We start from the raw sequence: 12,312 nt of genomic DNA, 5'->3' as shown, positions 1-12,312 counted from the left end.
GGGACAAAGGCGAATCCTGTGTTTCGGTTAAATGTCTTCACTATGAAAAAGCTTGGAGGTAAGAGAGTTTTCTAGTTTTGCTTGTGTGGATCGGGAGGTAGGGGCAGGTGGGGCGGGAGGTCCTGTTGCTGTTGCTGTCATCCAGTCACCCTGGTCCAGGCCGGTGTCTGGCAGGTGGCTCTTCCCTGAGGCTGGCCCTGCTCCTTTCTCCATTGGTACAATGACAGGGCTGGGGTGAGCCCTGTGCAGCAACCTGGTTGGGAGTGCGGGGAGATGAGGAGTGGGAGCAGAGGCACATGCTCTCTCTTCTAAGAGGCTGAGGATGACTCCTTTTACAGACTCGGTGGCCAGGTGAGAGATTTCTGGGGCTCAAGAAACCCAGCCTGCCTGTCAAGCCAACCTTTGGTCTACACTCCTGGCTTTGAGAGCGGCATGCATGGCCTTGAACTAGGACCATGACCTGGTGCAGGGAAAATACCAAGGTCAAAACCTTGACCAATTCAGATGGACTGACCACTCTGGACACAGTGAGGACCCAGACATTGTATTCAATATTCAGTAGACTTGGAGCATGTATGCAATGGACACCACAGGTCCGTGGACTTACCCGGGAATGTGGTCCAGCCCAGACACGTTTTATACCAAAGGATGGTCGGGAGACTTGGCCTCCCTGGGAAACTTGTTAGAAATGCAGAAACTCAGAACCCAACTCCAGACCTAAGGTCAGAATCTGCATTTAGTAAGCTCCACAGGTGATTCACCTGCACTTTTAAAGACTGAGAAACACCAGCCCAAACACTTAAATATGCTTCTGGAAGTCAGAGCTGGGCATGATTTTTACAGGATCACTCTAGCCAAAGAGCAGGCAAGCATCTGCTGTTCATGCGAAAACATGCTTGTTAACATAATTGTTGAATGGGCAGGTAACATGACTAGTAGGTAAAGATGACTTATAAGGACCATGTGTTTGGAAAGCTTTATTTTATTAATCTTTAAAAAAAAGAATCTTGGATATCAACACATCTGTTTGAACCTATCACAATGCCAAAATTGATTTATAAAAAAAAACACTTGGGAGGTAGTCTCCAGAGACTACCAAGGGTGATGTCATCAACATGGCAATATAAGACATCCCCTGAAAAAAGCCTCCTGGGAGATTCAGTGAATAAAAGTACAAATCCCATTTGCTTAGAACTCTGGAGGATGGTTGAGATTGGAGGACTCTACAAATGCTGGATCGAAGAAAAAGGAAAATATCAGGTATGAAACTTCTGTCCCAGACCCACCTGTCTACTTCCCTCCCCTTCACTGGGTCTCGCGCAGCTTGGGAGTTACTCACAGGCAGAGGCCCGGGTCCCTCCCACTTCGCACTGGGGACAGCAGTGACAGAACCCCACAGATAGCCAGGCATTGGGTTCCAGGTCCACAGAGACCCAGGGCAGAGTACAAGGACTGAGGAGGGCTGAATACAAAAGGGCCCCAGAGAAGGTGTATGCTACTGAAGCTAGGTCAATTATCTTTTCAAGTAAGTAGGTTATAGATGCAGGTTGTGTAATAACAGGGCAACTACAAAAAAAGTATTTAAAAAATATGCAGAGAGAAATGAAGAAGGGATCAGTCAGACACATCACAAAAGGTCAACTAATCAACTATACAGAAAAGGAGGTTGCAATAAAGGGAAAGAAAGACAAAAAAAGATATGATATATAAAAACCAAAGGACAAAATGGCTGAAATAAATACTACCTTTAGAGTAATTGCACTGAATGTTAATGAATTAAACTCCCAGTCAAAAGACACAGAGTGGCAGAATGGATGAAAAAGCATGACACAAACTATGTGTTGTTTACAAAGACACAAATAAGTTGAAAGTGAAAGGTTGGAAAAAGATATTCCATTCAAATAGTAACGAAAAAAAGAGCTAGAGTAGCTATACTAATATCAGACAAAATAGACTTTAAATCAAAGCTGTTATAAGAGACAAAGAAGAATACTATATATTAATAAAAGGGACAATCTACCAAGAAGAAATAACTATCACAAATATTTATTCACCTAAACATAATGCCCCAAAATACATGAAGCAAATATGGCAAAACTGAAGGGAGAAATAGACGCCTCTACACTAATAATTGCAGACTTCAATACACCACTCTCATCAATAGATAGAACATCTAAACAGAAGATCAATAAAGAAACAGACGACTTGAATAATAAGATGAATGAACTAGACCAAATACAGAACACTGCACCTCAAAACAGCAGGATATATATTCTGCTCAAATACACTTGTATCATTCTCTAGGATAGACCACACGTTGGGTTACAAATCAAGTATCAATAAATTTTAAAAGATTGAAATTATACAGAGCATCTTCTCTGACCAAAATGGAATGAAGTTGGAAATCAATGGCAGGCAGAGAACTGGAAAATCCACAAATGTATGGATGATAAATAACATACTCTTAAACAATCAGTGGGTCAAAGAAGAAATTGCAAGGGAAATCACTAAATATCCTGAGATGAATGAAAACAAGAACACAATATATCAGAATTCATGGGATGCTGTGAAGACTGTACTGAGAGGGAAATCCAGCATCCTCTCTTGACTAAAAAACACTTAGAATAATAGCAATTGAAGAAAATTTCCTTAACCTGATAAAGGGCTTGTATGACAAACACACAGCAAACATCTTACTTAGTGGTGAAAGACTGAAAACATTCTCTTTAAGGTACAGAACAAGACAAGAATGCCCACTGTTACCACTGCTATTTGGCATTATACTGGAAGTTCTAGTTAGAGCAGTTAAGAAAGAAAAAAATAAATAAAAGGCATCCAAATTGGAAAAAAAGAAGTAAAACTTTCACTATTTGCAGATGACATGATCCTGTATATAGAAATTTCCCCCAAAACTCTACAACAAAGTAACTGGAGCTAATAAATGAGTTCAGCAAAGTGGCAGGGTACAAGATTAACATGCAAAAATCAATAGTGTTTCCATACAATAGTAATGAGCAAGCTGAGGAGAAAATCAAGAAAGATTTCAATTTACAATAACAATTAAAAGAATTAAATATCTAGGAATAAACTTAACCAATGATGTCAAGAACTTGTTCTCAGAAAACTATAAAACATTGATGAAAGAAATCAAAGAAGATTCAATGTAATCCCAATGAAAATTCCAACAACCTTCTCAGCAAAAATGGAAAAATCAATTAGCCAATGTATTTGGAACAGTAAGGTGCCCCAAATAGCCAAAAACATCTTGAAAAAGAATAAAGTTGGAAGACTCATGCTTCCTGATCTTAAAGAATATTACAAAACTACAATGATCAGAACAGCATGGTTTTGGCACAAGGATGGATACATTTACCAATGGAATTGAATTGAGAGCTCAGAAATATACCTTCATATCTATGGCAAATTGATTTTTTAAATAATTGTACTTCAAATTCAAAAAATAAAATAACAGAAAAAGGCAGCTCAACAAGTTATGAAAGCACTATTCCTAAAAATTTCTGTCCAGGCACTTTTCTCTCATCTAATTCCAACTACTAACTCAATTGTTCTTCTAGTGTTCAGAAAGATGCACCAATGAACACAGATTAGTTAAATGACATAGTCAAGGTTTCCTTACTAATGAAAAAAGAGGAGAAAAAAATGCTTAATCATATTCATCTCTTACCAAACCAAACCCCATATTCTCTTTTTTTATCTTTAGCATTAATATAGTGCCAACTTTGCTTTTGCTACAAAAACATTACAGTGTTGTTGTTAACTAGTCTATAAATTACATCAGTTATATATTTCCCATGTATCACTGCATTCTTTACACCTTGTGGTAGAACATTCCTGTATTTATATTAACCATAATCCTCATCTACTGCCAAAATCATTGTTATACATTCTCTGTATTATCCTCCAGCCATCCTCCACTGACATTAATTTCCCTAGACTACTCGTTTCAGCCACAATCACATTGGCCAGTTGATTTTTGACAAGGCTGCCAAGTCCACTCAATTGGAAAAGAATTGTCTTCAACAAATGGTGCTGGTAGAATTGGATACCCACATACAAGAGAATGATAGAGAACCTCTATCTCACACCATATACAAAAACTAACTCAAAATGCATCAAAGCCCTAAGTATAAGAACCAGGAAACTCCTAAAAGAAATTGTAGGGAAGCATCCTCAGGATTTTATGTTAGGCAATGGTTTCTTATACTTTGCACCCAAAGCACAAGAAATAAAAGAAAAAGTAAATGGGACCTCCTCAAAATTAAATACTTTTGTGTTTCCAAGGGCTTGTCATATGAGTAAAAAGAACCTTCTCATTTGAAGAAAATATTAGGAAACCACATACCTGATAAGGGTTTAATATCCAGAACATATAACTCAGCAATAAAAAGACAAACAACCCAAATTAAAAATGGACAAAAGACTTGAATAGACTTTTTCCAAAGAGATTTTAAAAAGGCTAAAAAGCACATGAAAAGATGTTCAACATCACTAGCTATTAGGGAAATGCAAATCAAACCACAATGAAATATCATTCCATATCCACTACAATGAGTATTACTAAAAAAACAGAAAACTACAAATGTTGGAGAGGATGTGGAAAAACAGGAACACTCATTCATTGCTGGTAGGAATGTAAAAATTCAACTGCTCTGGAAGACAGTTTGGCATTTCCTCAGGAAGCTAAGTATAAAATTACCATATGTTCTGGCAGTCCTGCTACTACGTATATGCCCAGAAGAAATGAAGCAAAGACTCAAACTTGTATTTGCGTATCAATGTTCATAGAGGCATTATTCACAATTGCCAAAAGACAGAAACAACCCAAATGTCCATCAACCAATGAATGGATTTTTAAAATGTGGTATATCCGTACAATGGAATAGCATTCTGCCCTAAAAAAGATTAAAGTCCTGATGCATGCAACAACATGGATGAACCTTGAAGATACTATGCTGAGCGATATAAGCCAGACAAAAAAGGGCAAATACTGTATGATTCCACTGATAAGAAATAATTATAATAAGCAAACTCAGAGTTAGAATCTAGAATATAGGTTATTAGGAGATAGACTGGGGTTAGAGAATGGGGAGTTGAAGCCTAATGTGTAAGGAATTTCTAAGTAGGTTGATTGTGTGATAATAGTACATTATTGTGAGTGTAATTAACAGCACTGAATTATATAGGTGAATGTGGTTAAAAGGGGAAACTTGGGAAACGGACTTTGGCCCAGTGGTTAGGGCGTCCGTCTACCATATGGGAGGTCCGCGGTTCAAACCCCGGCCTCCTTGACCCGTGTGGAGCTGGCCCATGTGCAGTGCTGATGCGCACAAGGAGTGCCGTGCCACGCAAGGGTGTCCCCCGCGTGGGGGAGCCCCACGCGCAAGGAGTGCGCCCCGTAAGGAGCCGCCCAGCGCGAAAGAAAGAGCAGCCTGCCCAGGAATGGCACCGCCCACACTTCCCGTGCCGCTGACGACAACAGAAGCGGACAAAGAAACAAGATGCAGCAAATAGACACCAAGAACAGACAACCAGGGGAGGGGGGGGAATTAAATAAATAAATAAATCTTTAAAAAAAAAAAAAGGGGAAACTTAAGGCCATGTATGTTACTAGATAAACACTTAAAAGATAAAGCATAGGGCCGTAGAACACAGTGAACCCTATTGTAGATGATGGATTATAGTTTATAGAACAAATATATGAGAGTTCTCTCATGAATTATAACAAATGAACAACACCAATGCAAGGTGTTAATAATAGCATGGTATATGGGAAAAATACACCTGATATAAATCTATGGGTGACAGTTGATAGTACTATTTTTATCAATTGTATCAGAGGTAGCTACTGTCAAAAAATAATAGTACAATGACAAAAAAAGTGCCATCAATTATAACAAGTGTGCCCCACACCAATGTAAGGTGGTGGTAGAGTGGTATATGGGAATCCTGTATTTTATGCATGATTGGTCTGTAAACCACAACTTCCCTAATTAAAAAAAAAAAATTAATCCTATGTGCTTCTGAGAATCTTGCCAGAATTTTGGCAGAATCTGCCTATAGCCCTCTCAAACTCTGAATACAAATCACAGTGACGTTCCAATTCCTCTCTCAGTGGCCTCATTACTTATAATTCCTGAGAAGAACAAGATTGTTAATTATGTTTACAATAAAATATATCAGTAAATAAATGAATACATTACGATTTTAGGAACAACTGTCGGGAGCTGTTGGAATGGCTTAGGCTTTCAGATCTATCTAATTTCTTGCCGTTTCCCTCCACCATGAGGAAACTTCGGTGCTGACCACTTAGCCTGGCTCCCTAATGCTGAGCTATTGACTACATGCGCACTGCTTTTCCTGACAGAGGCGCCTCTGTTTGACCTGTGTTGCAAGCTGAGATGGGTTCTGTCAGGATTGTTTGCATTCCCCTTCACGCTTTTCAGTTCCAGATGAACAGAGAAGGGAGAAGTTTATATTTGTGTCCTTTTACTTGAGCGGATTAGAATTCTAGCTGCCTGTAAGGACTACAGCTGTGCAGCACCCAGCACACACACGTACACACACGGATTCAGGCAGTGCCCAGGTGACTCTGGGTTGTTCGCCTCAGCTAAATGCTATATTAATTAAAAAGGAATCTCTTTCTGGAAATTGAGCTGCAAACGCTCATGTTCCAAATACATAGATTTTAGAGAAAAATAGATTAGCAAAGCAAGGAGATCTTAGGCGACCGATGCCAGTTCCGCTGTATCACTGGGAAATGGGGACTTTTTCTTCATGCAAAAGCACTTCTGCTCACCAAGCAGTAAGCCTGCAGAGCTGCAGCCACCCACAGGGCCATCGTTTCCATTTGGACCAACCCGATGGGCTAACTTGCCCAAAGGCACCGTATGTGCTTCCTGAGACCTATGAGAAAGGGCCCTTTCTCCTGCCCTTAACTTAGACCAAAGAAGGTAAGGAGGAGAGTTGATGTGTAGGATGTGGACTGCAATCTCCACATAGATTCCTGAGAAGACACGAAGATTCCAGGGAAGAACCTGTAATGAGACATATCTGGGCAGGGGGGCCTTAGCCTCGTGCAATTACCAGTGCCCAAGCAGGGAGAAGTACAGAGTAGCTCTGCCCCAGACAAGCCTTGGAGAAGGAAAGAGGGACAACAGACAAGAAAATGGCACAAGGAGAGACAATGAACAGAAGAGAATACTAGAAAAAAATCACAACCTAAACTGAAATTGCCAACACACAATGCTCCCTGGCCTTCCACTCCCAGTAAACACACACCTTATTATTATATAAGCTTATCAGATTTTATAAGGGGGTGTAGAAGGGACAATAAAAATGGTAGTGGACCTGCAATTACCTAAATTTATTTTTCTTCCCACATAGTACAATAGAAGCTTGGATTAAATAGATAAACTGTTATAGAAAAAGAGAAAGCAAAAGAGAGATACATTTTCTGCTTCTCTGTATTTGTGGGCTGAGAATCAAAGCTGCTAGGCATTTTTCTGCCCAGGTTATACAACTACTTTTGAGATAGAGATTACTAATATCATCAAAGTTAGTCTTTTATGTTGCATAAAAATGTGCTTTGAGTGCATATTTTTTACCTGGCAAAAGATGTGGCTCATTAGACAAATTTAATGATACCATTCTCAAAAACAATCTTTAAGGAGTTCTTAAACAAATTCAAACTTTGCTGATACTGAAATGAGATATCCTGAAGTCTCACATTCTGGATAGAGAACTGCTTTCTAATAGTACAAATATTTCAGAATTTCTTGATAAAACAATAATCTGCATTATGTGCCAATTATTCGGTGAAGGTTTAAAATACCTTTACCTAAGTTTAGTATGTTTTTTCTTCCCATTTTTCAGAAGCAAGCAAATTAGGTTCAGGTCCAAATGAAAAAGTGTGCTGGAATTATAAGAAAAAAATTTTTAACTATTTTTTTAAATAGTTTAAACAAACTATTTAACTATTTTGACCCTTTATAAAAGCGTCATTCCAGAAAATAAGTACAGGGATACTAATAAAAGTGTCAGACTATCTTCTCTATGAAGCATAAATGAAAAAAGAAATTCAAGACAATGATTTTCCTATTGGGCTGCCTTTCTAAACTCTTCAGTGTGCCAGCATTAGACTGAATATGTTCCAGTGATTAGTCGAAGGAAATGATCACTGAAATGTCCTGGGATGAGTTACAAACTTTGATTCCTAATTAAGATACTCGTTTTCTAAAGTGGACCTTTTCCTGATGGTTCCTACGCTTAGGAGCCTCTGGACACATTTATGGTTTTTATGCAAAAAGAAAAATTAAGCATCCATTTGGTTTGCTGGTAGAAAACAAAGGGTGAAGTACACATTAACTTCATTTTCTCTTTCATACAAATGCTCATCTTCTGTGCAAATTAGATATATACCTAGAAGTCTACAATACATAAAATTATCATCAAACAATAGCCATTAGCACCAATTTATAACCTACTTCAAAACAGAAACTTTTTCCTTTTACTTTCTCTGCCACCCTTTCCCCCATATTCTCGTCATTTCCTACATCCTATCCAACCTTAGCATAACCTTCACCTTCTTGAAATCAGAGTGTAAAGAGACTTCTTCTAGAACACTTTCCCCAGGGGAGTATATATCACCGCACTCACAAAAAAATCAGCATCATTTATTTCTGGTCCTCCTGCATATCACTCTCAGACATTTAATTTCAGTTGCACACTTATATGGAAGCCGTGGTGTGTCTATTGTTCTAGCACCTTCAATTACATGCTCCTTAAGAGCAGAGATGTAATTTGGTCTTCAGGACTCTGTTCCCAAGCCTAAGGCCAGACTTTTTATCCCCAACATCCGTTTCTCCTTTTTCTTTGCAACAGAATGCTGGGAGGTGACCAGCTCAAAATAAATTCCTTTTAGGTCCTCCCTTCTTCCCCATCTCTCTGCTGGGGACATGAAATGATGGCTCTACCTTGTGACCTTGGGGAGATGGAAGCTCTCCCGTAAGGACTGTCGAGCGGAAAGACAGATGGAATCGCCATTGCCAAGTTGGGCGTCCACCTCTGTTCAGGCGGAGAAGCAGAATCACTGAGGGGGATGGGGTGTGGGGTGCTGGTGTTCACGAGGACGGACTGAAGCCCATGTCCGTTCTTACTGCCTCTGACCTCACTACCGTCAGGGTCCTGCCGAAGCCAGGGCCTTTGTCTTGGAGTGAACACACCACCTGACCCAGGAGTCTGAGATGCTGCAGGTAGAAAATAGCAGGGCCGGTTGTTGCCTCACACCTAAGAGATGAGTCTGCAGGTGATCGATGACTTGCGTGAGCCACATACAGCGTGGCTGCTGCTTCACTTGGACCTCCAAACCTCCCGAGAGAACCTCTCTTATAACCCACCCTCACAGGAAATGACAGGAGAGGGAATTCCAGGACAGGTTTAGTTTCGTCAGATTGATACATTACAAAGCCACCACACTCTTGGTTTATTCTTTATAATCCCACTGTATTTGGGACTCTGTTGCTAGCAGGCAAATGTGATGTCCTAACTGATACTGAACCCCTATCAAATATTGCCTAAAGTCTGAACTGGAAAATTAATACGATCTATGGATCCAGTTAATTTCAATACAGAGTCTCTTCTTGTCTTGTGAATATGTAAATGCCCACTTTAAGAAGGAAAAATTAGGGAAACGGACTTGGCCCAGTGGTTAGGGCGTCTGTCTACCACATGGGAGGTCCGCGGTTCGAACCCCGGGCCTCCTTGACCCGTGTGGAGCTGGCCCATGTGCAGTGCTGATGCGCGCAAGGAGTGCCCTGCCATGCAGGGGTGTCCCCCGCGTAGGGGAGCCCCACGTGCAAGGAGTGCGCCCCGTAAGGAGAGCCGCCCAGCGCGAAAGAAAGTGCAGTCTGCCCAGAAATGGCTCCGCTCACACTTCTCGTGCCGCTGAGGACAACAGAGGCGGACAAAGAAACAAGACGCAGCAAATAGACACAGAAAACAGACAAACGGGGGGGGGGGGGGGGAATTAAATAAATAAATCTTTAAAAAAAAAAAAAGAAGGAAAAATTAAAAGATCAAGGAATCGATAGAGAGGAATTAAAGAATCATATTCTTCATTCCAGAAAGAAGGCTGGGTATGGTACAATCGTCTATGAGATCACTAAAAGCATACCTAAGGGGAATATGGAATATGTAAACCAAATTCTGAAATGTTCGTTCCAGAATGAATAATAGTATGATAATGCCAAGTCATTTTTAAATGGATGCATCTGTGCATGTAATACACTTTTGCAATGTAAGCTTCTATAATTCAAGTACTCTACCTTCTTGTCTGTAGTAATTCCCTTACTTTCTGAATTACTGCCATAAGCAGGTATTGATAGCTTATGTCAGTTGGGTCCTCTGGCAGGTGGATCCTGAGACAAAACAAGGGGGTGGGGGGATGAGTTGTTTATTGGAGAGGGATGAGATGTCAGGATTTTCCAGAGAAGCAGACACACGCACACATATGAGAAAGAGTGAGAGAGAGAGGAAGAGCGATTTATTACAAGGAATTTGTTCATGCAACTACAGGGGATGGGAAACTTGGACTCCACAGGATAGGCTGCAAGCTGGAAACTCAGATAAAGGTAATGCCAAAGTCCCTAGTTCGTAATTCCCCAGGGGAAGCGGCTGGCTGGAAGCTCTGGCAAAAGCCAGTGATGAGTTTGAGGCAGAAATTCTTCTTCCCACCCAGATCTGGACTTTAAGACCTTCAACTGGCTGGATGAGGACCTGCCACATCGCTGAGAGCAATCTCCTTTGTTGACTACAGAGGCCATCAATTGATTGTAGAAGCGAATCCCATCTCACAACAACAAGTAGGCGAATGCTTGACCAAAAATTGGACACCATAACCTAACCAAGTTGATACATAGAATTAGCCCTCACTTCTGTGAGCAATAAAAGGGGAAGGAAACAGAGTTGGGCAGGGATCTCTTTCAGACCGTGATGCTGACCTGACATCCATAAAGGAAAGAAGGGAAGGAAGAAGGATTCAGCCGGGGAAACCTCAGCCTGTGAGGAAGCCCTGACAACACTTAGTCCAATCCAGTGAGGAGCCCTAGGGAAAGACTGTCTGTTGGAGGGGTTCACACTGGGCAGAAATGGTCAGGCCCGAGCCATTGCATCATGCTCAGTCAGTGGTTGGGCCTTGGGTTGGGTTGGATGGTGAAGGTGCTGCATGCAGCTGGGCAGCCCTGGCCGACTGCGTCGCTTGCAGGTGAATGGCAGGTTCTTCCTTGAAGGAGATGTGAGCAGCACACCTCTGTGACTGCCACAAGCTCGGTTTCTAATAGACGGACTCTTCCTCGTGGTAGGCAAACCCATTTCTCAAAGCCAAGTTTGAGAAGAAGCATCCTCGTTAGGGCAGAGTGACTTGTCCTAGGTCAGCAATTAATTGAGATGAACTATTAACAAATTAATTGACCTCTTAAAAAAAATGCATCACTCTTTTGTTTTTGAGATGGGAAGTATCCCAGAGTTCCCACAGACCCCTCTCAGAAAAGAATACATGTTGGCATTTACGCACAGTGTTCTTCATTTCCTGGGTCACTGATGCTTCTTCCTATTCAGCACCCACTATCCCAGGTGAATCCTGTGTTCGTATTTTCCTACAGCTGTTCAAACCCCACCTCCCCCCAGCACCCTCAATGACCCCCTTTCACTCTGTAATTCAAAACATCCTGCAAAGAAGTTCCTCAAGCTTCATAGCTTCCCTTAAAACTTACTCCCCTTAAAATTCTACCTGCCCTGTTTTCCACTTCCTTGGTAAATGGATGACAAGTGAGGCTGAAAAGTGAATCGACTGCAGCTATAGAATTTAACCCAAATAAATGGCTGGCTAATTGGGGAATTTTTAAAAATTTGAGTGTGTCAATCATGGGGAAAGTTAAGACAGAAAGATATATATTTGGCATTTTGACTGGGAAGGCAGCAGCCCATAGTAATTAGATAATAACCAGTTGCAGCTTTTACTTTCAAAACAAACTCATTCCTCAGCAAACGGGCAACTAATATTTATCAGCACATTTGGACATTTTAATATTCTGGAGAAACTTCTCTTTGTATACTTTAGATTTGCTATTCTAGATATTCTTAGTAGTTTAAGTATACATGGGCTTAATTTAATTGTTCTAAAAATCACATTCTATAATTCTATTTTGTCAATAAAGTTCTGAAAGATTAACTGGTCTAAAACCAACCAACCAGCAAATGGTAATGGTCAAGCCGTATTCAGACCAGACCTATCTG

This window comes from Dasypus novemcinctus, chromosome 21 (assembly GCF_030445035.2).
Source record: "Dasypus novemcinctus isolate mDasNov1 chromosome 21, mDasNov1.1.hap2, whole genome shotgun sequence".
NCBI lineage: Eukaryota > Metazoa > Chordata > Mammalia > Cingulata > Dasypodidae > Dasypus > Dasypus novemcinctus.
The sequence above is the reverse complement of the archived record's forward strand: the minus strand, read 5'-3'. Positions refer to the sequence as shown.